Source organism: Neovison vison, chromosome 1, assembly GCF_020171115.1.
Source record: "Neovison vison isolate M4711 chromosome 1, ASM_NN_V1, whole genome shotgun sequence".
NCBI classification, from domain to species: Eukaryota; Metazoa; Chordata; class Mammalia; order Carnivora; family Mustelidae; genus Neogale; species Neogale vison.
The window spans coordinates 192,928,308-192,954,704 of NC_058091.1; positions in this window are offsets into that span (position 1 = coordinate 192,928,308).

Here is a 26,397-nt window from a genome sequence, read left to right on the forward strand (position 1 = left end):
TAAATTATGGTACTTTTATATAGTGGAATTTTATGCAGCTATGAAAAATCACATAAAAAATTATGGTCTAGATATGGAAATTGAGAATACAAACAATATGATTCTATTAGTTGATGCTAAAATCTTAGAACTCATAAAAAGAAAATATATCAAAAAGAACATATGTATTAATAGCTGTTGCCACCAGATAATGGGATTATGTTTGATTTTTTTATTATTCCCTACTCTTTTCTCTTTTTCAACAATGAATGTATATTGCTTTTATAATAAGAAAAATAATTCACTTTATTTGAAATGCTCCTGTGATTAAAAAGCAATTTAAGCTTTTCAAAAGGAATAGATAATTCATTTGTTCTTAGTAAAACAAGAGTCAAAAGAGGACACTGGATTATATTCCTAAACTGTTTTTAGATAAAAATGTTAATGAATCTTTCTATATTTGTTTTTCTTAAAAAGTGCCAGTTTCTATTCAATTAAAAAGCAAATGTAAAATATCCAAATTTAAGACAATTTTATATCAAGTAAAATTTCTCTTTTGTCTCCTGTATTAATTCTCTAGTACCCAAATACCCTCTCCATTGTCAGCAGCAAAATTGTCTTGGTATTTTTTAGGAACCATACAACTGCCATGAATTTGTAATTATTACAACTATATTTTATCATCTTTTGTTCTAGCAGATTCAACTATTTTTAGTTCATACATTCATGAGATGCAATAGATAAGTATCTCAAGCAGATCTTAGGTGATGACAGACTGAAAAATCAGCCTGTCACCTCTGTCTGGATAGAAGCAGTTGTCATTTCACTGGGAGCTAGTGAGATTCCCATTGTTAAACCACAACATTTACTTAGCTCCTAGGTGCCAACCAACAATCCATACAAAACAGGAGGATACTTGAGAAATGCATAGCATTTTTTAATAGTTGTTTCTGCTGTCAGCTGTAAGTTCCTAGCAGTAGATGCCAAGAACTACACTCAATGATTTAAAGAACTCTCCATAAGTACTATTGTCATTTTAGGAATCAGGTTCTTGGGGTTGGGAATGGGCAATTACAAAGCTTGCCCAAAGTAACATGAATAAGCAGAAACAGCTGTTGGTCTGTTGGGCTTCAAATCCTGTGCATTTTAATGTGAAACCTGTAAGATGTAATATATAGAAGGCACCCACTGTCTTGGCCTATAGCTTTGACTGTGTAATGTCTCATTCTACTTGCAGTACTAGTCTGCCTTACCTACTAGTTAGTGATAGGTTAGCTACAAATTGGAAACAATATACAGAGGAACGTGCTGCATGCAGTCAGAATGTTAGTGTTTAATTGTAATATAGACAGTAGATCGGAAATGGGATAAACAATACTCTAAGAATAAATTTTAGAAGAGGCTAAGAATGTAATGAAACCCCAATCTTTTTGAGAGTAGTTTCAGGATTGATCTGTGACTCAGAATATGTTGGGTCTGTGGATACTTACAGGGCTGTATGAGTAAATGGCACTGTGGTTTGGAAGGGTAGTGGGACAATAGAATACAGTGATTCAGAGAAGAATTACAGTACTCAAGTTCAAATCCTGGTCTGTTCTGTATTTGTAGCATGAACTTGAGAGAGTCAATTTTCCTCTTTAGTTCTTCAGTTTTCTCAATTGTAATAAAAAAGTGAGAACAGCATAGGTTTCTTCAGGGTTAATGAGATACCACAGCATTTAATCTAACATTTGGCACACTGTGTATACTTGATAAATGTAGCTCTTTGAGCCATGAAGATTCTCCTTAGTATGGAGAAGATAAATCCTATAGCTAAATTTTAAAGATGACACTATTTTTTCTAATTATGGTAAAATATAAACAACAGAAAATTTACCATTCTTAAGTGAACCCATAAGTTATACTAAATATTTTCACACTGTTGTGCGACCATCACCACTACCAACCTCAAGAACTTTTTAATCATTCCAACCAAAACTCTATACCCATTAAACAATAACTCCCCATTACCCCCTACCTTATCCCCTGGTAAGTTCTGTTCTAGTTTCTATTATTTTACTATTCTAGGAATTATACAATATCTATAGGCACATATGTCTATATGTATATAGCTAGGTAAGTACACATTTATTTGGCTTACCTTTTTTATATGGACTCTTCCACAAGAATATAAGCCACTACAGTGCAAAGATTTTGTCTATTATCTTGACTAATAATTTTTCAGCTCCCAAAACAGTTTATGACATATGGATGGTGCACAAGAAATGTTAGTAAAACAAGTGAATAAAAGAATGTGTGGTAATCTTCCCTTTTGTCTATGCTCCAAAATTCCCTGATAATAACCACAACGTCTTTTTCCTTTTCCCTACCTTCACATCATGAAAAGTAAATCCATCTCAAAAGTAGAATTATTTAGAATAGTCACCAGTATGAAAAGGGTAATACCCAGTGTGGACAGATCAAACGCTCATGCATTGCTAGTAGGAGTAAAACTCATGCAAACATTGTGGAAAACTGCTTGACACTGCCTACTAAAACTAAATATATGCAATACTAAGAACATCTATTCCATTTATACACACATGAGTGCATTCATTTCTACCAAAAGGTCTATACAATAATCTTCATAGCAACATTGTTCCCAGGGTGTGAAAACAAACCACCCAGAATGTCTTTACAGTAGAATGGATAAAGGAACAGTGGTGTAGCTATAAAGCTGAATACTCTTCAGCAAGGAGAAGGAACAAATGTATATGTATATATGGCAAAAATAACATCGAATAAAATAAGCCAGACACAAAAAAAGTGCTTACTGAATTATTTTTTACATAAATTTTAACAATAACTAAAACTAATATATGACGTTAGAATTCAAGACAAATGTTGCCCTTGGAAGGATGAGCTGGGTGGTGACTGATACAGGGAGGGAGAGGGCTTTCATGTTTTAATAATGTAATGTTTCTTGATCTGGATTTTGGCTACATGGGTATGTTGACTTTATGGATATTCAATAAGCTATCCATTTCAAAAATATATTTAGGGCGCCTGGGTGGCTCAGTTGGTTGGGCAACTGCCTTCGGCTCAGGTCATGATCCCAGACTTCCAGGATCGAGTCCCGCATCCGGCTCCCAGCTCCTTGGGGAGTCTGCTTCTCCCTCTGACCTTCTACCCTCTCATGCTCTCTCTCACTCTCTCTCTCAAATAAATAAATAAAAATCTTTAAATATATATATATATATTTAATTTGTCTTTGTGTATAAAATATGTCAATAGAAATGTTTACATTAAAAAATGATAGATTTTGCAAAATTTCTTTGGGACAAAAATGGTGTCAATGCTTAGCTTACTCAGTAAGTTATACCCCTGTTTGATTTTGGTTTGATGATTTCATTCTATACTGCCACTTTCCTATTGTCTAAGAAGAAGGCATTTAACATTTCTTCCACATTTTTAGTTTTTGTTAATTTATAGATCATTCTAGAAAACTAGCAATGCATCTAAGTTAAATGGTTAGGTAAAAACTGAAGGAATTCAGGTGTCTACAGAATATTAGTGGTATCATAACTAAAAGAAACTTTTAGATTAGATTTTTCTAAGGCTTATTATTATTTTTATTTTAGAATATATTTTACTTAGATCCTATCAAATTCTGCATAATTGGATCACTAACTTGAGATTCAATTCTGATAGCACATTTCCAATAATATAACTATACAAGAGTATAAAAACAATTTCATATCTAATAGTTCTATTTTTCTTAAAAAAATCATTCTGCTGAATACTTGGATTTGTAATAGTCATCACTGAGAGGGACGCCTGGGTGGCTCAGTGGGTTAAGCCGCTGCCTTTGGCTCAGGTCATGATCTCAGGGTCCTCGGATCGAGTCCCGCATCGGGCTCTCTGCTCAGCGGGGAGCCTGCTTCCCTCTCTTTCTCACTCTCTGCCTACTTGTGATCTCTCTCTGTCAAATAAATAAATAAAATCTTAAAAAAAAAAAAGAATACCTGCATTTTAATAGGGAGTTAATTTTAGAAAAAAACTTTCATTTTTTTTCTTTATATGAAACTAGATTGAATGTCAGAAAATCAAGAAAGTTTCAGTCAATAATTATAAATCATGTACCTAATATCAGCTTTTATTTTTATTTTCTAAAATATTTTTATTTATTTATTTATGAAAAAGAGAGAGAGAGGGAGTATGGGTAGGAGGGAGAGGTAGATGGAGAGGGAGAGGCAGAGAATCTCAAACAGACTCCCCACTGAGTGCAGAGCCCAACACCACAGGCGGGGTCAGTCTCCTGACTCTGAGATCATAACCTAAACTGAAACCAGGGGTGGGAAACTTAACCAACTGAACCACCCAGGTGTCCCCTACTATCAGCTTTTAAAACCTATTCCTAGATTTATTTTATCTTTATTAAATATACAAAAAAGTCATGTAAAAGATTACTACCTGACAGAAAAATTTTCCGATAATGTATTTTTGAAAGTAGTTTTTATATTTCTTATATCATAGGCATAAAGAAACTCCCCAAACCATGACAGATAATTACTCAGTCCACTTTCAAATGATCAACCGTATATAATCATTAGCACAGACTCAGCATAATGGTGTTTACTTACTTTCTCAGTGATGACTATTTTTTTTTTAAGATTTTATTTATTTATTTGACAGAGAGAGATCACAAGTAGGCAGAGAGGTAGGTAGAGAGAGAAGGAGGAGGAAGCAGGCTCTCTGCTGAGCAGACAGCCGATGTGGGACTCGATCCCAGGTATTCTTAAAAATACATTTTAATAGTCAAAGTTTTCCCTTACTTACAGAGTACTCTTTTGGCAAAAATCAAATTAAGAGGTCATCTGTGTACACTCACACGTATCCATAGGAAGGATGCCTAGACTCAAAACTTTTTCTATATATAAGTAAGCATATTCAGAAATGATTATATTTTCAGATACCATTTAAATTTTTAACTAGTTGATTTTTATTTCTTCAATTCCTTATTGTAAATTACCTAGATAATTTCTTCTGTTTACCATTTTATTTCACCAGTGTAGAAATTAGAATTGTTTAAGTTATAGAATGCTAATTCATTATTTAGATTTCCAAGATTGGAGTGTGCTAAAATTTTAAAATACGTTTTTAATCTGAATATAATCTTGTAAAAAATTCATCATTTGAAGAGTAGAGTTTGATGAGTTTTAACAAATAAACAGAAACTTACAAATTCCAGTAAAATCAAAATAGAGAATGTTTAATTCACTGAAAAAGTTTTGAGAACACCTTGCAGTCATTTTTCCCCCCCACAATCCTAGACCTTAGCAACCCATTACTCTGATTCCTATTCCTAGAATTTGGTTTTTTTCTAGAATGCCATATAAGTAGACACATAGAGTATGCGGTCTTAGTGCCTGGATTTTCTATTTTGGGTAATGATATAAGGCTTCATCCATGTTGTTTCATGTACCTGCAGCCATTATTTATTACTGCTAAGTACTAAGCCATTACACTATGCTATTCACTATGGCAGAATACTGTGCCACACTCTGTTCATCCATTTACCTCTTGATGGACATTAGGTTCTTTGCTCGTTGGATATTATTAGTAATGCCACTATAAATATTTGTGTGCAGTCTTTGTGGATGTGTTTTAATTTCTCAGTCGAATGCCTAGGAGTGGAATTGCTGTAGAGGCATGATGATAAATGTTCAACAACCAGCTTTCTGGAGAGCCGTGGGAGGAGAAAACTTTGATTTGTAATATTTGCTTATTGCCATAATGCAAATATTTCTGTCGTGACTGATTTCATACTATAAACATTACACCCTTAAGGCAAAGTTGGGAAGAGATGTGCACAGAGAACTCTTGTGAGGCCAGTGTAAGCAGAGGGTAGAACACACATCATAGAACTGCTAGTTTAAAGAGTTGAGTGTATATTTAACTTTAAGAAAGTTCCAAACTATTCGCTAAAGGAGTTGCCCATTTTTATATTTTCACCAGAATTATATGAGAATTCCAATATCACTTGGTTAGACTTTTTAACCCACTGAGCCACCCAGGTACCCTGGTTAGACTTTTTAAATGTTAGCCACTGTAGTGTTAGTAATACCTTATTGTGATTTCAATTTTTATTACTTGATGACTAAGGACAGTGAGTATCTGTTCATGTGCCTATTAACCACTTCTATATCATCTCTGGTTATGTGTCTTTCATATTTTTGTTCATTTTATATTCATATTGTATTTTTTATTGAATTATTCCTGGGGAGTAAGAATTCCTGGGGAGCAGCTCTAAACTCAAGTCAACACTAAGCCAAATCCAATTAGTGTCAAGCCAAAGCATAGAATCCCACCTGATCCCCAGTCTTGATTGGCTGACCTACTCATCTGCAGATCCCCCAGTGAGTGATATAGAAATACTTTTTTGTCTTTGCAATATTTGAAGTTGTTTATTTCCCAGACTATTTTTGCAACAACAAAATCTTTTTTAAATATTTTATTTATTTATTTGGGAGAGAGAGAGAGCATGAGAGCAGGGTGAAGCACAGAGGGAGAAGCAGATTCCCCGCTGAGCATGGATTCCGGTGCGAGGCTCCTTCCTGGGACTCTGGGATCATGGCCTCTGTTCCCTCTCTCACTGTGTCTCTCTCTGTCAAATAAATAAATAAAATCTTAAAAAAAAAAAAAGGAAAAAAAAGGTATCCAGCCCTCCAAATAGGCGATTTCTCTAATATCACCTTCAAGTGTGGTCTAGGAGGAAAATATAAAAGAAAGTACCTCCTGGAGGCCAGAAACAGGAGCTGAGAAAAATAATACACTTGGGGCTCATCCTTGGCATTACAGATTCTGTCTATATTGTTAAATGAGATTTCAGAATTTCTAAGAAGCCATGGTTTCTATTTCTCACATTTTAATTGAGAGTGTTTGCCAATATAAATTGGAAGTGTGGGGCCCCATAATTTCTTTTTGGTTCATAGATCTCTAGACCAAGAACACCTCACAACACACTTGCCATCGGTTACCATTTCTGTATGTCAAGCCTGGATGAGATTTTAGTGGTAAATTAGTGAAAGAGTATTTGGTATTAGGGAGAAAGATATATTTGTGAGCAAAAAGTATAAGGGGAAAATGAAATTTTTTGAGCTAATGTAAATATATTTTGACTGAGGTGGTAGTTATAAGGTATACATATTTGATAAAACTCATCAGCTTGTACTCGATATATTTAATATAATTTATGAATTATTATAAATTATATAAATTAGGGGCGCCTGGATGGCTCAGTGGGTTAAAGCCTCTGCCTTCAGCTCAGGTCATGATCCCAGGATCCTGGGATTGAGCCCCATGTCGGGCTCTCTGCTCCACAGGGAGCCTGCTTCCTCCCCTCTCTCTCTCTGCCTGCCTCTCTGCCTACTTGTGATTTCTCTCTCTCTGTCAAATAAATAAAATCTTTTTAAAAAATTATATAAATTAATAAAGCTATTTCTTTTTTTAATTTTTTTATATTTTTTATAAACATATAATGTATCATTAGCCCCAGGGGTACAGGTCTGTGAATCGCCAGGTTTACACACTTCACAGCACTCACCATAGCACATACCCTCCCTAATGTCCATAACCCCACCACCCTCTCCCTCCCCTCTCCCTGCCCCCCTCAGACATTAAGAGTCTTTTACGGTTTGTCTCCCTCCCATTTATCTTGTTCTTGTTCCATTTATTCTTTTCCTACCCCTCAAACCCCCCACATTGCATCTCCACTTCCTCATATCAGGGAGATCATATGGTAGTTGTCTTTCTCCAATTGACTTATTTCACTAAGCTTGATACCCTCTAGTTCCAACCATGTTGTCACAAGATTTCATTTCTTTTGATGGCTGCATATATATATATATCTCACATCTTCTTTATCCATTCATCTTTTGATGGACATCTAGGTTCTTTCCATAGTTTGGCTATTGTGGACATTGCTGCTATAAACATTCGGGTGCACATGCCCCTTCGGATCACTACGTTTGTATCTTTAGGGTAAATACCCAATAGTGCAATTGCTGGGTCGTAAGGTAGCTCTATTTTCAACTTTTTGAAGAATCTCCATGCTGTTTTCCAGAGTGGTTGTACCAGCTTGCATTCCCACCAGCAGTGTAGGAGGGTTCCCCTTTCTCCACATCCTCGCCAGCATGTGTCATTTCCTGACTTGTTAATTTTAGTCATTCTGACCGATGTAAGGTGGTATCTCATTGTGGTTTTGATTTGTATTTCCCTGATGCCGAGTGATGTGGAGCACTTTTTCATGTGTCTGTTGGCCATCTGAATGTCTTCTTTGAAGAAATGTCTGTTCATGTCCTCTGCCCATTTCTTGATTGGATTATTTGTTCTTTGGGTGTTGAGTTTGCTAAGCTCTTTATAGATTTTGGATGCTAGCCCTTTATCTGATATGTCGTTTGCAAATATCTTCTCCCATTCTGTCAGTTGTCTTTTGGTTTTGTTAACTGTTTCCTTCACTGTGCAAAAGCTTTTGATCTTGATAAAATCCCAATAGTTCATTTTTGCCCTTGCTTCCCTTGCCTTTGGCGATGTTCCTAGGAAGAAGTTGCTGTGGCTGAGGTCGAAGAAGTTGCTGCCTGTTTCTCCTCAAGGATTTTGATGGATTCCTTTCTCACATTGAGGTCCTTCATCCATTTTGAGTCTATTTTCATGTGTGGTGTAAGGAAATGGTCCAATTTCATTTTTCTGCATGTGACTGTCCAATTTTCCCAACACCATTTGTTGAAAAGGCTGTCTTTTTTCCATTGGACATTCTTTCCTGCTTTGTCAAAGATTAGTTGACCATAGAGTTGAGGGTCTATTTCTGGGCTCTCTGTTCTGTTTCATTGATCTATGTGTCTGTTTTTGTGCCAGTACCATGCTGTCTTGATGATGACAGCTTTGTAGAGCTTGAAGTTCAGAATTGTGATGCCACCAACTTTGGCTTTCTTTTTCAATATCCCTTTGGCTATTGGAGGTCTTTTCTGGTTCCATATAAATTTTAGGATTATTTGTTCCATTTCTTTGAAAAAAAAAATGGATGGGATTTTGAGAGGGATTGCATTAAATGTGTAGATTGCTTTAGGTAGCATAGATATTTTCATAATATTTTTCTTCCAATCCATGAGCATGGAACATTTTTTCCATTTCTTTGTGTCTTCCTGAATTTCTTTCATGAGTACTTTATAGTTTTCTGAGTATAGATTCTTTGCCTCTTTGGTTAGGTTTATTCCTAGGTATCTTATGGTTTTGGGTGCAATTGTAAATGGGATTGACTCCTTAATTTCTCTTTCTTCTGTCTTGTTGTTGGTGTAAAGAAATGCAACTGATTTCTTTGCATTGATTTTTATATCCTGACACTTTACTGAATTCCTGTACAAGTTTTAGCAGATTTGGAGTGGAGTCTTTTGGGTTTTCCACATATAGTATCATATCATCTGCAAAGAGTGAGAGTTTGACTTCTTCTTTGCGGACTCAGATGCCTTTAATTTCTTTTTGTTGTCTGATTGCTGAGGCTGGCACTTCTAGTACTATACTGAATAGCCGTGGTAATAATGGACATCCCTGCTGTGTTCCTGACCTTAGCAGAAAAGCTCTCAGTTTTTCTCCATTGAGAATGATATTTGCGGTGGGTTTTTCATAGATGGCAATAAAGCCATTTCTAAATGCATATTAAATATAAAATATAAGCATTTGGTAACTACAAGAAAAATAGAAAATATCTAGACAAATATACACACAGGAAGAGAGGAAGCTAGAGAAAAAGGCTTAAAAAGAAAAAGGCATGTGGGACAGACTGTGACGATTTAACATATACACGTGCCAGGTACTGAATTTTGCCCCTGGGTTTTGAATTCAAATGTTAAAGCCCTAACTTCCAGTATCTTAGAAGGTGACTGCATTTAGAGATACGGCCTTTAACAAGCAATTACCTAAAAATGAAGCCATCAGGATGGGCTCTAATCCAATCTGACTTCTGACCAGTGTCTCTCTAAAAGGAGATTAGAACAAACAGGAGAGACAGCAGGGATGTGTGTGCCTAGAGAAAAGGATGTATGAGAACAGAGCAAAAGGTTGCCATTAACAAGCCAAGGAGAGAGGCATCAGGAGAAACCAAATTGGCCTTGATATCAGATTATTAGCATCCAGAGAGAAAATAAATTTTTGTTGTGTAAGCCACCCTGTCTGCGGCATTTTATTACGGCAGTCCTAGCAAACTAATACAATGTATGATTTCGATTCTAAGGGGAAAGGGAAAAGGAAAATAAGCAGTCAGAAAAATAAAATTGACAAATACCTGGAAAAACCAAAAGAAGAAAACACAAATTACCAAACTTAGGACCAAAATGAAGTACATCACTATAGGTACTCTAACAAATGTATTTTTTATTTTTTTTAATTATTTTTATTTCTTTTCAGTGTAACAGTATTCATTGTTTTTGCACCACACACAGTGCTCCATGCAATCCGTGCCCTCTCTAATACCCACGACCTGGTTCCCCCAACCTCCCACCCCCGCCCCTTCAAAACCCTCAGATTGTTTTTCAGAGTCCATAGTCTCTCATGGTTCACCTCCCCTTCCAATTTCCCTCAACTCTCTTCTCCTCTCCATCACCCCTTGTCCTCCATGCAAATGTATTTTTTAAAAAGAACTGCTTACTTCCATAATTTTGACGTGTGGACAAAAAGCAAATCCGGGAGAATTATACTATAATGATCTGATCTAAGAGAATTATTTTAATCTCTAAAAACCAAATCCATTTACTAAAATATCCTCTCAGAAAAAAATTTTTAGGCCCTGATGGTTTTACCCATGATTCTTTCAAATGTTTAAACAATCAAGGTCACTAAAAACTCTTGCAGGAATTTAAATAGAATGATTATTTCCCAAATAATTTTATGAATCCAGCATAATCTTGATATTTAAATAAGATGAAGATATAACAAAGAAGACACTCAGCCACATGAATACAAATATATATGGAAATATTATCAAATCAATACCAATGATAAATAAAAAATTGTATATTACACCAAGACTAAATTGGACTTATCCTAAAAATAACAAGTTTGTTAAACATAAAAAAAACTTAAACAATATAACTAAATAAATTAATGCAATAGAAGAAAAATATATATAATCAAACTTATAAATTAAAAAATAATATTTAAAATTTCAAATAGATTTATGGTAAAAATTTTGTAAAGCAGTAATATAAGGAAATATCCTTAATTTGACAACAGAGAGCCTTACTCTACTTTTTTTTTTAATGGCAAAGTGATGAAGGTTGAGACTGAAAACAAGCAAAAATTGTTCTACTTTGCAATAAATTGGAGATCCTAGTGAGAGAGCTCCTGGCTAGGAGGGAAAATAAGGGAAACAAAAGAATAAAGACATTATGATTAGAAAGGAGGAAAAAGCTCTTACTTTCTGAAGAGATTTTGGATATGGTAAATACAAAAGTATCTACACAATAATAAAAATTAAGAATTATTTTAGCAGGTTCATGAATCAATCATTAATTTACTTACATATATTTATAAGACAAATAAAATTGAAATAAATTCTATATGCAGCAATAATCAGAAAACACTCTATGCCTCTGAAAAGTTCAGCAAAAATGCGTACAATATTTATATTTTAAAAATACAAAATATTATTGAGAAAATTAGGGAAGAACTAAATAAATGGAGGAATATACCAAATTTATAAGTTGAAAGATTTAGTATTATGTTAATATTAACTGTCTCCACATTGATCTTCAGAGCCAATGCAATTCTAATCTAAATCTCATCATATGTTTTCATGGAAACTGACAAGTTTGTATATGGAAACATGAAAGACAAAAAACTGTCGAGGCAGTCTTGAGGCAGGATGACAAAGTTGGAGGACTTATGCTACGGAATATCAAAACCTACAAAGAAGACAACTACCCTATCCAGAGATATCATGTTGTACAACCACCAGTTTCATTCCTTGGTATATGTTCAAGAAAAAAAAGGACTTATTATCAAAAAATATCATATTGAGTCACTAATAGCAACACTATTAATAAGTACAAAAGTATACATTATTCAAGATCTATCAACAACAGAAAGAAAACACCTTTGGTGTATTCACAAAATGGAATGGTATGCAGCAGTAGAAAGGAATAAATTACAACTACATAAAATAATACTGATGAATATTACAAGTGTAATGTTGAGTCTAACAAACAAAACAAAGAAGAATAGTTAATTGATGATTCTACTTTGGTACATTTAATAGTCCATTATGGTGTCAGAAATTAGGACTGTCATTTCTTGGGGTATAATAATGTTTAGAAGGGGATACAACAGGTGATTCAAGTAGCCCATATTCTTGTTCTTAATCTGATTGGTGGCTACATAGCTCTTTTCTTCTTTTTAAAAGTTTGCCAGTTTGTATATTTACGCAATGTGTACTTTCCAGTGTGTAAAGAAAAATTAAAAATAGCACATTTGGAAAGAGATATAGGCAGAGATTTGTTGGGTGACATTAATAGAAATCTCTACATTACCATAGGGAAGATCCAAGAATACTTGCTTCTGAGATATCTAGAGCTTTAGTTTAAATGAGACATCACCCCATGCATTCAGTTAGAGGATACATTGGAGTTGACTTTTTGTCAGTGTGCTCTATACATGTTCAGTTAATATCCACCATATGTACTAAGTGGATGATTTTATCATTTGTAACCTAATAGGCCTAAAGAATCTAATAATTAATAATATAAGAAATTTAAGATCAGAATTCAGCACATAAAGAGAAAAGTTACCATAGAATTAAATTCCTCATTTTAATAAGCCTTGCTATGAAAAGAAATATTGCCAAATTCATAGTCACATAATTTTATTACATGTGATAACTATATGCCAAAACCCCCATTAATAATTTACAAGATCACTGTAAATTAATATTCAGTAAGCTTTTACATAGTGGGATTATTGAAAGATTTTAATTGCTTCGGTTGGTAAAGGGTGGGAAGGTTATATTTAGTTCTTCCAAAAAGCGTAGAAATGTATGAGGACTCTCAAAGACCCCTGTCAGCTCTATGAATCTGTAATGTGATGCTTTGTTTTCGAAAATACTGGTGACAAATTATTCCCAACAAACCACTATGCATAAATACAAGTGTTGACTGTTAAGTAGCAAAACTGATTATGTTTGTCACTTGTATATTCTTCAGAATATCATTTCTTATTTCTTTAAAAAAATCACATCCTAGCATTCTAACCATATCACTACATATTTGCTACTCCATTAACAAATTTTATTTTTTAATTATCAGTTATTTGTCTATATACATATTTTTCTTTATCTACATGTGTGTATGTCTGTGTCAGAGTAAGATAATCTGTTAATCATGAATGAATTATAGGATATATGATTGTATATGATGTTTTAGTGAGAAATACATAGTCTGAACTTTTTTCTATCAGCCACCAAACAGATAAATGGATATAGAACAAAAAAAGAATTAAAAATGGTGTTTTTGTAATCTTGTGCTATGTAACAAACTATCCCAGTGCTCAATAGCTTAAAACAACCATTTTATTTGTTTGTTCACAACTATGCAAATGTGTCAGGGGATGGAAATATCTTGTCTTGCCACTTGGCACTAACAGGGGCGGCTCAAATGGAGTTAGAAGATATTCTAAAATGAGTTCACTTTTATACTTGGCAAGTTGGTTCTGGGTGATGGGTGAGATCTCACTCAGGACTTGGTCTGCTTTAATTCTTTTGCACAAGGCCTCTAAGTGTGTGTAAATGAGCTTTTCACAGCCTAGTGCTCCCATGATGATTATACACATTATGTGTTGACTGGTTTCCAACTGCAAGCAAAAGCAGAAACTACCAAACTTCTTTTTTTAAGACTTAGTTCAGAAACTAGTAAACGAAGCGTAAACAAGTCACAGGGCCAGTCCATATTCAGAGGACAAGCAGAGTCGCGCAGCGGAAGCATGCTGGGCCCATATTCAGAGGACAGTTTACACCATTATGTAAAGACCAGGAAGCATGCCTCCTTAGAGGTCAACAAAGCAACAGTTTATTGTAGGCTGAAATACAGCTCCTAATGATTCATCTTCTTTCCTTATCCCCAAAGTACCATCCCATCTTGGGGATGGCTCAAATTTAAAGCCTGTGATCTCATCATCGAAATCAGGTCAAGGTATACAAATGAAGCTCCTCAGATAGATTATCTTTGGCCCAAAGGCCAGTAAATTTAAAAGATAAATGCCTTCTAGAAATCCAAAATATCATGTTGATACAAAGACAAGAACGAAAAAAATTATGCATTTCCACTAAGAAAGATAGATAATAGAAGATACATAGCAATTACTGGTCCATAATGATTCTGAAAAGCAATCCATCACCAGTTTTTTTTATTCAGATCCAGTTCTGTTGCCAGGGAGTTGTTCTAACCTATGAAAGAAATGACCCATGCTTTCATGTGAATAGCTTTCTGGGTTTTGCCTATGGAAATTTTTTTTTTTTTTTAACTTATCTAGGTGCTCTTAGATTTGGCAGTTTGCATGTACAAATGCAACAGTGAAAGTATAATCCATGAGATAAAAAATAATGAATTGGACTTTATTAAAGCTTAAAACTTGTGCTCTGATAGACACTATTAATAGAGTGAAAAGACAAGCTCCAGAATGGGAGAAAGTATTTGAGAAACATGTATCTGATAAAGGGCTTGTAGAAAAAAAAAATATAAAAAGTAGCATTAATAGCTCAACAATAATAAAACAATCAACCCATTGAAAACTGGGTGAAAGATATACATAGAGTCTTCACCAAACAAGATGAACAGACAGTAAATAATCATATAAGAAGATGCTAAATGTATTCATTATTAGAGCATAACAAATTAAAACCTTAGTGAGATACCACTATACTCCTAATTGAATGGCTGGAAGTAAAGAAACTGACCACACCAATTTCTGGTGAGGATATGGAACAATCTTTCTGGTCACAATAATAAAGGAATATAAAGTGAAAAAGCGTAAATAAAATAGACCAATTCTTTAAAGAAAATGGACTAGTTATCTGACAGAAGATAAAAAAACACAGCATCTGAAATAAAAATCTCTGTCATTTTCTCAAACTATATGCAAACATTAACTTCAAACAGCTGATGTTATCCAAAATGTATCACCAAAAATAATAAAACTCTTAGCAGGAAACAAGGAAAAAAATATGTGTAACCTTGGGGAATGCAAACATTTCTTAAGAGAACTCAATCAACACAGAGTACAAATCCTTTATGTTCCAGATATGTGGTTGACCAGTTCAAGGTAATGTATATATGACTATTTTTCTCACACTTACTGAAAAATTTTAGGATATCCTTCTGTGTTTAGGAATGTCAGTGTCATGATTTGATATGATCTATTTTCACATATTACGATGGATTGAATGGATCTTTTCAATCTAGAAATGTATGTCTTTCAAATCTGGAAAATTTTTTATATTTTTTTCCTTTGATTAATTTTTTCCCTCCATTTTACCTGTTTTTTCTAGAATTGCCTCTACTAGGGTACTCAAGTTTGTGACTAATTCTTTTTTGCTTCTCTTTCCTCTATTGTGTTCCTTTACCTCCTTTTCTGTTTTCTAAGAGCTTTTCTCCAACTTTTGAGTTAATTTTTCATATTAATTTACAAAACATATTTCATGTAATCAGATTGTCCTTTTCCCCTCATTATAGCTAGTTCTTGTTTAATGGATGCAATGTCTTTTCCTATCTTCCTGAGAAAATAGCTAATTGTTTCTCTTTCTCTCTCTTTTTTTTTTTTCCTTTTCCCTGTATAGCCTATGACCCCTCCCAGTTTTACCTTTTCTCTCTTTGTCTTGGTCTCTCTTTTTAGTTGCCACTGTTAGAAGTTTCCTCAAATAAAAAAAAAAAAAAAAAAAAAGAAGTTTCCTCAAATATTTGGTGATCCTGGATTTGTGCTCATAAGATTATAGTAGTCAAGTGTTGTCTTGGATCCCCATGCACAGTGGAGGGGGACATAAGAGGTTGTGCAGAGAACCATATGCTTATTTGAGCAGACTAATTCATGGGCGGTCTTCTAATGTTCATGTTCTTTTAGTGGTTAGAGCCTCATGGAAGAATCCACACATTTCTTGCATAAGTAATCTGTCAAACTGCCAGGATTCTTCAGCTGTGGTGGAACTGGGAATGGGGTGAGCATTTAACACATACTTTTCTGTAATTTCACTCTTTTGATATGACAAGGCTGCCTTCAGAGTTTTATGTTGTCTCCTGGAGTGACCCTCTGTTTTACCCTCCTTAGTCACCAGTAATTCTTCTGAAATCCATCCTCCAATATTTACTGCTAACAACTCCTTCTTTTCTTTTTTTTTTCCCCCTTCTGGATTTATCCCCTTAATGTGTTCCTTTATTGTTATTTGTATTGTTGGGTCCATGGTCAAAGGAACAAGACTGATACAAAGCGAAGGTCAAGCAAAGCTTTATTTTGCACCAAGCATCAAGAATCAAACTGACGGGCAAGGGCTGTCTCTTGCAAAGAGGTGACCTCTCTCTTCTTTACAGGCTAGCTTTTAAGGGCAAAGGCCATGTCGTTGGGCCTGGCCACACACAGGTGACCAATGAGACTGTAACACAGAGAAAGCTGCACAGTCCTGCGAGGTCACACGTAAGTGACCAATTGAATTACAATTTACCCTATAGTAGGTATTTGAACTAGCCCATCACCTTGGTCAGATTTGGCGCCCAAAGGGCACCCAAAGGGCAGGGCCCATACTCCTTGGTAGCCAGGGAGACAGTATGCATGCTTTACTGATTGGCTACCTCCACCTGACCCAACTCATCCCTGCATTCCAGCTGTTGTCTCCACCTGATCTGACCCACCCTTGTATTTCAGCTTTGTTACCTGGGACTGGTTTCTTGGACTTGCTTTTAAGTAAGTTCCCCCGGGGAGGGGGGTGCGGGGGAGCAGGGACACTGCATAAACAACAAAATGTTCAACCGAGGTGGGGCCACTCTGGCTAAATAGGCCCTTACAGTATTGATAGTGAAAGGAAGCTAGTGTAAATATGACATATTCATCCCAACAATTTCAAGTAAATACTTGAATTTTCAAGCAAAATATGAAGAAAGACAGAAGGAAAAGAAGAAAATAGATGTAAAAAACAAGATGGAGGAATGGAAAAAGACAGAAATGAATTAAATTTAGCAAGAATAAAGTTATTTTTAAATCATATTATAAATATAAACTTACTTCTAAGAAGAGACACTGATTCTGCAATTCATTAAGTGCTGAAGATGTTCTAGTGATTTAAGTTAGACAAAATTAGGAAGAAATTACTCAAGATAAGACAAAATCTAACAAAAGAAGAGTTTTCACTGTTTACAAACGTCATGAGAATTTCTTTGATTGGACCTATTTCTGAAGGGTGATTACCAAGAAGAAGTGCTGAATTCTTTCCTAACTACTAGAAGGATTTGCAAAAGTGTTAATATGCTTGCTTTTAAGTATGTCTAAGATAAAATCAAAATGCAAATCTGCCCATATGAATCTGTATTTTTAAAAATGCCCAGTAGGGGCATCTGGGTGGCTTAGTTGGTTAAAGCCTCTGCCTTCAGCTCAGGTCATGATCACAGGGTCCTGGGATCCAGCCCTGCATCGGACTCTCTGCTCAGCGGGAAACCTGCTTCCCTCCCTCTCTCTCTGCCTGCCTCTCTGCCTACTTGTGATCTCTGTCAAATAAATAAATAAATAAATAAATCTTAAAAAAAAAAAAAAAAACTTTAATAAAATAAATAAATAAAAATGCCCAGTAGAGGGATGCCTGGGGGCTCAGTAAGTTAAGTGTCTGCCTTTGGCTCAGGTCATGATCCCAGGATCCTGGATTGAGTCCTTCATTCAGCTTCTTGCTCAGTAGGGAGCCTGCTTCTCTCTTTGCCCGCCCCTCCCTCTACTTGTGCTCTCTCTCTCTTTGACAAATAAACAAAATCTTTATTTAAAAAAATGCCCAGTAGTTTGAAGTGGCAGGGGTTGGGAGGTTGGGGTACCCGGTGGTGGGTATTATAGAGGGCACGGCTTGTATGGAGCACTGGGTGTGGTGAAAAAATAATGAATAATGTTTTTCTGAAAATAAATAAATTGAAAAAAAAATGCCCAGTAGACCTTTAAAACTGTATAAATTGGAATTTTCTAAATTATATTTGCTGATAGGCATATTTTGATACTGACTTACATAATGCATATATTAATATTAATTAACAATATGTATGATACATATAATGCAACAGCAAGATAAGGAGCTCCCAATATTCAATTTTGTACATTAAAGAGAAAGACTACCTGGCACATCAATTTTTACTAGCCATATTATTAAAGAATAACTAGACAACCAAAGAGCACTGTTTTTTTGGAAGATTATGCATTAATTAATAAAAATGAATTTTTAAAATTTTAATTCATTTTTATGTATTAATGATATATAGCATTTCAATTTTCACATTTTAATTGAAATCAATAATGAGAATCAAACTTAATTAAATTATCTCTATTTTCAATATAATTAAATTTTACATTGCATAATAAAATTGCTTTCATTCTTCAATCCATAAAGTACTTTTTCCCCCTGAGACCAGTGAATAAGATCACTTTATAAAAGCAAAGGTAAATAATTACACACACACATATATATAAATTCACCTAACCTACTAATTGAATTCAGAAATATCTACCTTACCATTTCCATGAGGAGAGATATATTTCTATGGCTCAAAAAAGACATAAAGACATAGAAATCCTCAGTAGAGTACTGTTCTTAAAAATGTACATGGAATGGAGAAGGATTTTTTTCCCACTCTCATAGCCACTAAAAAAATATAAATAAATAAAAGCAAAAGCAAAACTACCCACAAACATCTCTTAAGAGTTCTCTTTTACCAGTTATTCCAACTTTCCAGATATCCTATGAATACTCTTAATTAGGAATTACTCTTTTTATGTTTCTTGGTATCTTCATATGTGAATTTCTGCTCATTTCTTATAAACATTTATTTTAAACAAGGGTCTCCAAATCAAGTCAAGAAAGGTGATAAGTTCGTGTAAGAGCTATAAGAAATGGCATCCCTAGAGGCTGCACCAATTTGCATTCCCACCAACAGGAGAACAGTGTGGAGATTCCTCAAGAAATTAAAAATAGAACTTCCCTGTGACCCTGCAGTTGCACTACTGGGTATTTACCCCAAAGATACAGATGTAGTGAAAAGAAGGGCCATCTGTACCCCAATGTTTATAGCAGCAATGGCCATGGTCACCAAACTGTGGAGAGAACCAAGATGCCCTTCAACGGACGAATGGATAAGGAAGATGTGGTCCATATACACTATGGAGTATTATGCCTCCATCAGAAAGGACGAATACCCAACTTTTTGTAGCAACATGGACAGGACTGGAAGAGATTATGCTGAGTGAAATAAGTCAAGCAGAGAGTCAATTATCATATGGTTTCACTTATTTGTGGAGCATAACAAATAGCATGGAGGACATGGGGAGATAGAAGAAGGAAGTTGGAGGAAATTGGAAGGGGAGGTGAACCATGAGAGACTATGGACTCTGAAAAACAATCTAAGGGTTTTGAAGGGGTGGGGAGTGGGGGGTGGTCGGGGTACCAGGTGGTAGGTATTATAGAGGGCACGTATTGTATGGAGCACTGGGTGTGGTGCAAAAATAATGAATACAGTTATGCTGAAAATAAATAAAAAATAAATTAAAAAAAAAAAGAAATGGCATCCCTCAGAAGGGCCTAAAAACTCTGGAAGCAAATGTATAAGTTTGATTTTATGAGAATTAAACTAATTAAGTTTATAAGAATTAAACAAAGTAAGTATAATGTGGACTAGACCATAAGTTACAAGATGATTAGAAGACTTTAACTTTAAACTTACTGTGATATCATTCACATATCTAAATAAAGATTAAGTTATTGAGAAATTGAAGGGGTTTGGTCAGGGAAAGAAGCATAAAAGAGGCTAAGAGATTGCTTCCAACACTGTGCAGAGGAGAGGCTGTGTATGGTCTTTTGCAGCAAATGGGACTTTAACTGAGGACATTTGGTTGTTGTGGCTTGGTGTCACTCTACTTTAAATTTACCCCCACTAAATCCCTTTGCTCTGATCTTATGTTCTCCACACTGTCAGCTGCACATAAAAGAAATGTAATTCAAACTATTTTTTGGTTTTAAAAAAAGGAAACAATGTCTCAGGTAACAGAAAATCTGAGTTACAGGCTTCAGGAACAGCTAGATCCAGTCAGGTATTCTCTAATTGGCGCCCTTTCGAACACCCTCTTACTATGTAGCAGCAAGAACACAGTTTTTGTTTTGTTTGCTTTTGGTTTTGTTTTGTTTTGTTTTGTTTTTCTGCAATATAAATAGGGAGGTGAATGTCTGAGGTCATTTCATTTTCCCATATTCACATCAGAAATCCCAGGACTTCATCTCACTTGCCTAGATTCAACTAAATGCCCGTTCTTGAACTCTGTGGCTAGGATTGAAGGCAGCAGAACAAGTGTAAAGTACACATATATTATAACACAATGTTTTCTTAGTGAGATCAAGTGATCAAGTGCCCTGTTTGTCTTATTATATCACTATATTCCCAGCATCATATAACACTACTTGTCACATTATAGGCACTATTATAAATATTTTTATAAGGGTTAAAAATTTTAAATTTATTGTCCAAGCCTATGTCAAGGACTCATTCTTGGACTTGGAGAATGGGATTGGTTGTTCTTTTATTAGCTGAGTAAGAAATGCCAAGGTGTTCTCAAAGATTTAAAAAAAAAAAAAAGTTATGAAAAGCAAAAGTAGTTCCAGCTTTATAGAAAAGATACAACAAATGTCATTAAAGCAAGCAAAACTTATGGAGACTATACTATGCAGAGAGAATGGACTGATTATTGGAAAAGAGAATATGTCCTTTACTCATATTTTTAAAACCATCTTTCATTAAAATGAAAAAAAAATCCATTTCTTTCTTTTGCAGTTGATACCTGAACAACCTGGGTGTCAGGGGCATGAACTCACAAACTCACCATGCAGTCAAACATGTAGGTATAACCTTTAACTCCCCATAAATTTTACTAATAATAATCTACAGTTGACTGGAAGCTTTACTGATAACATAATCAATTTAATACATATTTTTATACATATTATATACTGTACTCTAACAATAAAGTAAGCTAGAGAAACTATTTGTGCCTCGGTGGCTCAGTCAGTTAAGTGTCTGACTTCAGCTCAGGTGACCATCCCAGCGTCCTGGGATCGAGCTCTGTGTTGGGCTCCCTGCTCAGCAGGGAGTCTATTTCTCCCTCTATCTCTACCCCCTGCTCACATGATCTCTCTCTCTCACTCTCTGTCTTAAATAAATGAAAACTGTATTTAAAAAAAAAAGGAAGAGTAATATATCAACAGTATTGTACTCTAAAAAAAAAAAAAAAAAATCCCCATATAAGTGGACCTGCACAGTTCACACTCACGTTGTTCAAGGGTCAACTTTACATTGTTGTATGTTTTTTTGAGATTGAGTAATCCTAAATTTAATCCTCAACTAGTTCCCAAGAACTTCGTTACCTGCAAATATATCAATTATCAAACATTTAGCCTCTATCTCATTTAACAGAATGAGACTCTACCGCTGGACTACAGTAAGAAAACCGAGGGTCTGCACAATGACTAGGTACAGACAAAGTCAATAAAAGCCTCATACTTCAACTTAAATAAGGAAATAATAGATATCCAAAAGAAGTTAAGCTCAATGTAAGTTACGAAGAATTATAGTAAATTTTAAAAATGATTTATGCATTAATGCCGAGGATAAAATTGCCATCAAGACCAATTTCTCCCTTTGATTCATGTTCGAGTAGATTAGCTCAAGAAAGGAAGAAAAACGAGAAAAGTGAATTAATCTTGAAAAATCAAATCTACCAGTAGGTTGGTCTAGGACTTCCCAGACTTCAAAATTGTGATAAATAAATGTCTGTTAAGCCACCCAGTCTATGGTATTTTATTACAGAAGCCCAAGTTGACTAAGATGCTCATCAGATGTGTTCAAGAAGCATATAGCTCTGATTGTTATAAGCACCCATTTGTGACCAGAAGGGAAGATAGTATCATGGTAAGATTAATATATAAAACAGAGAAAATTGAAATAATTGAAGAAAAAAAGACACAGAAGTTCTGACTGAAACTGTCTGGAATTTGTACCACCGTTAGACTATGTGTCACAAACCAATACATTCTCATATTCTTTTTTTTTTTTCCTCATATTCTTTTTTTTTAAAGAGGTTATTTATTTATTTGACAGAGAAAGGTACAGCAAAAGAGGGAACACAAGCCAGGGGAGTGGGAGAGGGAGAAGCAGGCTTCCTGTAGAACAGACAATGCTGGGCTCAATCCCAGGACCCTGGGGTCATGCATGACCTGAGCCGAAGGCAAACGCTTAATGACTGAACCACCCAGGCATCCTTCTCATATTCTTTAAGACAGTTGAAATTCTGTGACATTCATTTCAAACTATCCCAGCTAAGGGACTTCTATCTCCCTACCAAAACTCCCTCATGCATTTGTTTACATCATTTTTCACTTATTTTGTGATGGTTGGTGGTTGATTCTCACAAAACTTTTTAGTGGGAACTGTCGTAATTTTCTGAAGGAACTTTTTATTCCCCTTCCATATAACTCAACAGAAGACATTTATTATTGCTGGGTATGCATCGTTTTTCCCAGTATGCCTCCCCTAATGCCATGATGTTCTACTTGAATTGATTTTATCACTGGGTAATTGGTTCTTTCACATCACAATTTGTACAAATTCCAGTTTGGGTCAGCTACTTATATTTTTATTTTGTTTATATTAACCAATCCATTCATAACTCCTTTTGGCTATACTGAACTTTACCTTCTCTTTCTGTTTTTAAAGGTTCATACAGTTTTCTTCAGTCACACATTTCAAAGCACGTTTTATGATAGATTATTTTCAAAGATTTTTGAAAAAGTTCCTCTCATGACACTTTACAATGTGACTTTGCCACCTTTCTGTCATGAAGAGGAGTCTACCCTCTTCCTCTAGAATCTGGAATGGTCTTTTGACTTGCTTCAATAATTGAATGCCAGAAGTGAAGTCATACTTTCTGGGTGTAGGCCTTAAGATAACTTGTAGCTTCTCTACTGGATCTCTTGGAATGCTACCCTGAGAGTGTTATGTAAGGAAACTGGCTGGCCTACTGGATAACGGGCAGACCACATAGAGGAGAACCACCTTTACCATCTGGTAGTCAGCAACAATTGCTAGACAGGTGCATGAGGCCATCAGAAACTTTTCAGCTAATCTGACCCTCTGATATATATAGGTAAAACAGCAGAAGAATCATCCAACTAATCCTGAGAATCATGAGAAATAACAAATTATTATTTTCCCAAGCCACCAATTTAATGGTTTATTATATAGTTGTTGATTTGAAACAAAAATACTAAACACAAATATCATACCAACCCAAAAGATGCAATGACATTTGTGATACTAATGGACTTAAATATGCATATTCACAGAAATATTTACTTAGTTGTTAAGGGATAAAGAAAATTTTAGGTAAATGAACTATTTTAAAACATCCTATTGTTACTAACATATATTAAATTTATTTTACATTCTATTTTATTTTGTTGTGAGAAAGGGTGAGAGAGAGTGTACATGTATAGGGAAGGGAGGGGCTGAAGGAGAGGGAGAGAGAGAATCTTAAGCAGGCTCCATGCTCACTGCACAGTCCGACATGAGGCTTGATGGCACAACCCTAAGATCATGACCTGAGTCAAAATCAAGAGTTGAATGCTTAATTGACTAAGCCACCTAGGTGCCCCAAATTTAATATATTTTAAATTTAATTTAATTGTTTAATTGTTTAATAATTGTTAAATTTAATTGTTTTAGAAAAAACAATTAAAAAAAGAATTCATAAATATCAGATAATTGGGCCTATTACACACTTTAAAAAAATCCTATAATAAATTAATTTTTTATTAAAGCACACTCCATTTACAGAAAAGTGTATATAGCTCAAGGACTTCATACATATTGGAGCTACTTTTATTTTTTTTTTTTATTTTTTTTTATTTTTATTATTTATTTGAGAGAGACAGTGAGAGAGAGCATGAGCGAGGAGAAGGTCAGAGAGCGAAGCAGACTCCCCATGGAGCTGGGAGCCTGATGTGGGACTCGATCCCGGGACTCCAGGATCACGCCCTGAGCTGAAGGCAGTCGTCCAACCAACTGCGCCACCCAGGCGTCCCTGGAGCTACTTTTAATAATGCTAATTAATCTTTTGTTCTTGAGAGACCCCCAAGATTGGCAGAAACTCTAATTCTCCTTGTTACTCTTTTTCTAGCAAAATAGTGCACCCCGGATTAATTCATTAAATATACTCCAGTCCATTTTCCTGTAACTCTACATACGTATGCCTAAAAATTACTGGTTATGAAAAATCAAGCAACAAAATAAAACTGGGGTTCCAGAGCAGTGGAATAAAAGTGGTGGCATAGTTTCATATATATTAAACCAATAAGTACTACATAAATACTACAATATATACAGCACTTCCCCTTGAAAAAGACCTGAGGTTTAGTTGTGAAAGAGGGCCTCAGAAAGGATGAAGCTCTTGAGTTATGAAATGGTGGAAGTAGGGTCACCTGGAAGTTGTAGCACCAGCTGTAGGTGGGTGGGGGTCAGAAAACCCAATGAACGGAAGTTGCTGGTATATGTATATTTTTGTGGATTACTATGTGTTGGACTCAGTTTATTGAAGTTTTCTGGGTCCATCTCATGTTTCTCATGAAGAAAATCATACATAAACAAACATAAAGTCTGTTTAATTTTTCCCAATATATCAAAGGCATGGGAACGTTTCATTTTCAAAACAAAGCATCATCATCATCATAGAACTGACTGCTCTTGGATTACTCATCTTTTGAAACTCTCCTATTTGTTCATTTACTGAGTTTAGACAAAGCTTCATGTCTTTTTGGGGGTTGTTTTTTTTTTTTTTTTTTTTTTTTTGCTTTTTGTTTTTTTGGTGCCAGTAACATATTTGAACTATTTGCAATGTCAAGTGAGCTTCAGGATCCACAAGATTAAAAACCCACTATGAATCCCTTCTTCAAATTAATGAAAAGTTACTAAAAGAGAACTGTCCTGTTGTTCCAGACTGTTTCAAATCCTATAATTTTAATTTATCCTCTGGGGAGCAAATCTTGGAAGTAGGTAAAATAAATGAAGATATATGAAATAAGAGGTTATTGTTGGAACTCACAGTCCAAGGCCCTCTGGATATAAGAACCACAGCATCTTAAAAAGATCCTTTGCTAACTTGCTTTAATTATTTATCTCCAAAGAGCAACCTCCGTCTTTATCCCAAGTTTCTAATTCTCCGGCTGGCAGATTTCAGGTGTCTGAAACTTACTGCACAAAGTAAGAGAGTCCAGGCTAAAAATGGGCAGATGTCAATCCTCCACTACCAAATGGGTGGTGAAAGGAGGTCTTGGCCATCTCCTGCATGCAGCCATTTCATCATTGCCCACTATTCTTTAAAAGGTAAATAGCAAACCATTTATTTTAGTGAATTCAATTTAACAAATAAATAAATGACATTAAACATAATAAAGATTAGAATTGTGAATTTAATTACGAATATATACTGTCAGCACCCTCCACTATTCATAGTATTTGCTTATAGGGAGGGAACGATTAACTCCTTCATGATAGCTGCCTTGGAATGCCCATTTGTTCTGATACCTGGCTAAAGAAAAGCAAATAGAAAGACATCAAACGTGATCAATATTTTGTAGATACATTTTTTTAAATAATGGCTTTATTTAAAAAGGGCAAACACTGTAAGGCTCTAGCACTTTAACAGTTGCCCCCTCCCCCCTGCCCACACACACACAATTACCTTTCCAGCCTAAACAGTTAAAGGTTTGGTGTTTATCGTTTACTCAAAGATTATGAATTCAATTCTTCACACTAAGGAAATACAGAATATAGTCAAGTATCCAGTATTTCTTTCATAGATAGCTTAGACGAAGTTTCAAATGGAAAGCTGCTAGAGATTGAATGTTTGTGTCTCCCCGTAATTTGAGGCCACCGTGTAGGGGATCTCCAGGAGCAAGGCAGACGCCAGGTAAACAAACTCCAGCAGCTCCAGGTTGTTAGGAAGGTGACAGGGCCTCTGTGGATGGAACATCACCTTCTGCTTCTGGCTGTGGCCCTCCTGAGCGACAGGAGACCCTGGCTCAGAAACCCCATGGCCCAGCTGCTTGATTGAATGTCTATCAGA